At 45.7% G+C, this 5,428-nt stretch overlaps 1 protein-coding gene across 8 annotated transcripts in view; it reads right to left on the reverse strand.

Annotated features, from left to right (window-relative positions):
- MGAT4C (MGAT4 family member C) overlaps positions 1-5,428 on the reverse strand; it is a 586,007-nt gene that overhangs the window by 249,875 nt on the left and 330,704 nt on the right. The gene's annotated exons all lie outside the window — the stretch shown is intronic.

Here is a 5,428-nt window from a genome sequence, read left to right on the forward strand (position 1 = left end):
AATCATTAGTTTAATATAGGACATTTTAGTAAATGGAAAGAAAGTGTTTTGGATGTGTATAACAGTATTTTGAGGATTCAGTAATCCTATAGCCAAATTGCAGAAATTATTAGGGTAGTGCTTTTCTATTTTTTTTTCTTGGAAGAAAAATCATTTTTGTTGATGCTGTTTTAAAGATATAGTATTGTTTGACCTAAAGCAGACTTTCAAAAGATAATTATTATTAGAAACACCAAGATTCTTTCTCAATTGTGTTCTTAAAGATTAATTCTCAACAACAGAAATCTTACATGAGTAAATGAGAAAAGAAGAAACTATTCCTATGTAAAAGTTTAGCATTTCCTTTTTGAACAAGGCTCTTTTATTCAGTGGGCTTAAATTAAAGGGAAACTTGCTGTAAGATGCCATCTATAATTTAAAAGTATAAAACAAAGTTTAATTCCCCCCAAAACAGAAAGCACAGAATTAGAAACTATAAAACCAAGCTCTGAATCGAAGCAGAGCAGAGCAAATGGTTGCTTGTATAAAAATGGTTTTACACCACAACGAAAGGTATAAAATGCCAGGGACTTGTACACACGTGGCTTTTAGTTCGCGTCTCCTCTGGAATCGAGGTTGCAAGTCCACATATCAGCTGGATTTACCTTGAAGTTGCAGTGGGCTATCAGGGACCAGTTCACACACAATTCTGCTTTTCCCTGAATTACTGCTGCACATTCTAGCTTAGCCCAAATTATGTCCAGGGTAAAAAAATTCCTCTCTTTGCAGCAGCTTTTCTTTCTTTTTAAAAATGAGTTTTCTGGTACGCTGCCCTGACACTTCTCTCACAAAGTGTGGAGGGGCCATTGCCAATAATTTGGCTTTTTAAAAAATTTGTAGTTTTGTGGTGTGTGTGTGTGTGTTTTAAATTCATGTGGCGCCCATCAGCTTCAAAAAGAGCTTGCAGCTCAGGAGGGGCTTTCGCTGGGGATCAGAAGAGGAGGTGTGAAGCCTTGCCCACCTGCCCCAAACCCAGTCATTGCTCCCTCCCCAATTTGTTTTTCTCACCTCCTGCCAAGGCGGGTCCGATAAGTTCAAAGAGACTGTCCTAATGCATCCTGACACCCACCCTATGCTGTCCCTGCAGATGGGAGGGGACTGGCAGCAGTAGTGACTATCTCCAACCAATAAAAGCGGCTTCTCTTTTTCTCTCTCTCCCCGTGTCCCACCCTACCCCTTCCCAGGTCGATTTCCAAAAATATTTGAAGGCAAAGGGAGAGTGTCACAGTTTGCAAGGAACTGGAGACTTGGGTGAACTAGCAGAACGCCAAGTGCCAGCAGAAGGTGCTGCTTGGCAACCTCAATCAATGATCTTCTGCAAGGCTAAATGAAGGGGAGTTTGATCGCTGTGTTTGGTATGATCTGCTCTTTGCATGATTTAGCAATTGTGAGCACTGGGGGTGGGGGGAGGGGTTGTGACAGATTGGTGAGATTCTGTGGAGGGAGTCCAGAACAGGAGGGGGAGGGAGGAATTCCTGAGTTAAACGCAAGCATGAATGGGAATGCAAAATGTGGGCTTCTTTTGCTGTTCCGAGCCTTCATGCTTTCCGTCCCTCTAACTAAAACCAATGGGTCAGTCTCAAAGGCTTTCTTGGGAAGTAACATAGAGGGTCTTCCTATGCTTTTAACATGTACAAGATCCTTGCTAGTGTTACTCCAGTCTTTGGGCTACTTTTAATTCATATACTAGTCTCTGGCTTCATCTTATTGAAGCCTGGTTACCATAGGAAAATAGACGCTGCAAATCAGGCAGGCTTTACATATGCTGATGTTGTTGGAGGGTGCCTGAAAACTTAATAATGGAGACTACAGGCTCAGTGTAACCTGAGCCCTTTGTGACTGAGCTGATTCCATAAGGCTGCATTTTTCTTCATCACAGAGAGAAAGCAATGATTTCTACTTTAAATTTCCATGGCCTCTTAAATGGTCTGGGGTGGGGGGGGCATGAGGTGATGAAGGCAGTCACAAAGGCAAGTTCATTATAAAAATCAGCAAAGATTTGGGTCAGATTTGGCAGGTTTGGGTTAAGCGTTCTGTTGTTTTGAGTAGTCAATCTTGCAGAACGCCGACTGTCAGACTAAATGATGATGATGATGATGATGATGATGATGATGATGATGATGATGGGCATCTCTTGCTCTCTCCTGGGATGTGATTGGTTGGAGAAAAAAACCAGATCAAGCTTTGGGAATGCACACAGGAAAAAGACCTGCAGGGACTGCAGAGAGCAACCGACTCTATGTGAACGGCCCATCTAATTTCCTGAAATAAACAGCTGAGGATCTGCTGTGAAGCAGATTCACTCATTGGATACCCTGCAGCATGAAACCTTGTCTAGATAACTCCCAGGCTATTCTATTAGGGAAGAGAGTTCAGCACTTGTGGCATTGTTACTGAAAATGCCCTGTGCTGCTTCTCTGTTGGGGTTCTGCTAGATCCTGGTACAGAGGGCACTCTATTGGAGGGTGAGAGGGAACTGCCCTTACTTGAACCCCTGATCCAAGTGACAGCCCACCAGACCATTCAGATCTGGAGTATCCAAAGCCAGTAGCCCTGTGGAGCAGCCCTGGAACACTAGAGACCTGATGTTCCCCAGCAAGGTTCCTATCCCATCCTCTATCACCCCCAAGTTCTCAGGAGCATAGGGAATGCTGTGCCAGGGCTGAGCTCCCCCTCTGAAGACAGAGAGCTCACCTGGCTGCTTAGGGCTTCCCTCCAGATGGATCAACCCAGGGCAAGGAGGAAAGCAGTTCAGGCACCTCCTCTAGAGCAGGGAAGGGGGAAAGGCTTTTGCTGGCTGTATTGCTAATTCAACAGTTCCCTTTATGCCTCCAGCTTATGCCTCAAGTTCATGCCTCCAGCTGGCTTGTGGACTCATTGCCTCACCTGACCTAATTGCTTTACTGGACCTTATTGCCTCACTGGACAGTAACCACCAGCTTGTACATGAAGAAGGCCTCCAGTTGAAGACATACAGGCAGGTTCATATGGAAGAAAGAATTTCTTAAGATACCCTGGTTCCAAACGGATTAAGGCCTTAAAGGTTATTATCAGCACATTGAATTGGGCATGGCAATGGATCAGAAGGCAGTACAGATCCAAAGAGCAAGGGAGAATCAAGCTTTCTATACCGGACACACAAAAACTATTTGAAATATTTGAAGACCCCTTGAGGTATTCGAAGATCCTTCTTTATAGAGAGGATTTTTAGTGGTTTTATCTGCACTTTGTGGAGCTATTATCACAACCAACAAAAATCGGGCTAGCAGAGGCTAGCCTGATTTTTGTTGGTCGTCAGAACCACCGGGCTCACAGCTGAGCCCGGTGGTTCTGGAGCGGCTAACCCGCTCAAGAACCCCTGGCAAAAAGCAGGTGTGTGGAGCAAGCGCTCCTGCAAACCTGCTTTTTGCGATCGTGAGTAGCCGCGGTGCGCCTTCCCCCCACCGGCTCTGTATCGGAGCTCGCCATTGTGTGGGCAGCCGATCCAGCCGCCCAGGGCTCCCTGCCTGCTCATGAGCGGGGATAGTGGGCTTAGCCCGCTCGTCCCGCTCAGCGCCCTAAGCCGGGTCTCACTGATCGTGAGACCCGGTCCTGTATGTGGTGGATTTTAAAGTCGGTTTTAATTGTTCCAGGTTTTAGCTAGTTTTTAACCAATTTTACATTGCTGTACCTGCTGTTTTTTGCTGTTTTATTGAGATTTATTATTTGTGAGAGCTGATTTGCTCTCAGAAATATTGCCCTGGAGTAGCAGGAGAAACATATTTCAAATAAAATGAATGAATGGATGAATGAATGAATGTGATCTGGTAGCAAGATGCTGAACCCGCTACAGTTTCTGAACATTTTTCAAAGGCAGTCTTACTACAACCTGTTGCAGCCATCATCTAGAGCCTAGATGTGACCGAGGCATGACCATCAGTGACCTGATGGCCACATTCGCATGTAATGTGAAACTGGAGGATGCCGAACACGCGGTTAAATTTTCTAAGCGTGATTTGCATAGCAAATGTTTGTCCAACCACAGCCCAGCAACCTCTGTTTTCAGGGCAGGGGAGTCCCTCCCTCTTCCTCATCTTCCCAGGCCACATCCCAGCAAGCTCCATAGCGATTGCATTACCAGAGTGTGGGCAAGGCGTTAGAATATTTGTAGGGCGGAAGCCATTGGCCACGATCTTCAAGGGAGTGTGCTGAGTGAGATTGTGCTTCTTTGGAAAGCAAAGAAGGCAGGGAAAGGACATCTATATCTCTCTAAATGCCATGCAAGCCCTTCAACTGACAGCAACTACATCACTGGACTCGTAAGAGCCCCGAAACAAAATCGTACAGGCACAATTGGGGGGAATGCTGGGGGGCACTATTTTTATGTTACCCACTGTGGAGAATCTAGTGACCAGGAAAGCTGTGTGTCTGCTCACTTAGCAGTCTAGGTGCTAAGTTCTCAAGGTCCTTGCTTCTTAGGTTTACCACCAGCCCGTCATCCAACTGTAAGTAGCAGAATACCTCACAGTTGTTCGGGAAGCTAGCCTCCATAACTAGCTTGTCTGCACCAAGGAACTATTTTGTGGAATGAAAAGATATATATTTAAATAATCTGCACAGGAAGCATGTAGTGAACACAGTATTTGACTTTGGAGGGCATAACAAACAAACATTTGACCTTGGGGTGCATAACAAACAAAATGTGGCTCAGTGTCTTTTAAAAAGGTTTTTTAAGAACTTTGGAAAATAAAGCAGATCAGCCCCAATCCAAATATAATAGGCAGGTAGAAAAAGTGAAGGCAACTAAACATCTGCTAAAATTCCTTTTTCTTCTAGCTTTGTAGAAAAAGGATATCTTCCACTTAGAACAGGGTAGGCACTTGAGCTGTTGCTGAACTACTACACACATTATCCCCAGCCAAAATTTATTACTTGTGATTCTGTGATGTGGTGCTATTTAGGAGATGATCTAGTGCTTGACTATGAAGCTTATGATTACTGCTGGTGGAAAGAACATAGAGTGGCAAGAAGCCCAAGTCCAGATGAGATCACAGCTCTCTATAACATAGTTAATAGTCTTCCAGGAAAACAACCCTCAGTTCCAGGCGCGTAACAATGATAGGGCAAGGGGAGACAGTTGTCTGGGGGCCCCACTGCCTGGAGGGGCACCCCAGAGGCACCTCATGTGACTCCCCATTGCCCCCTGCCCAGCCCCATAGCCTCTCAGCCACTTGCCCTCTTCGCCGTCTCTCCTGCTTGTTCTGCTGGCCCGCAATAGAAGCAGCAAGCAAGCTGCAAAGAGCTCCTTTTCTCCCACCTCTCAGCTGATCGGCGGGTGGGCGGGGCTTCCACGGAGGCCTCCGTGTAGGCCGCAGTGAAGCCTGAACTTGAGTAGGGCCCAAGCCAGACA

This window comes from Hemicordylus capensis, chromosome 5 (assembly GCF_027244095.1).
Source record: "Hemicordylus capensis ecotype Gifberg chromosome 5, rHemCap1.1.pri, whole genome shotgun sequence".
NCBI lineage: Eukaryota > Metazoa > Chordata > Lepidosauria > Squamata > Cordylidae > Hemicordylus > Hemicordylus capensis.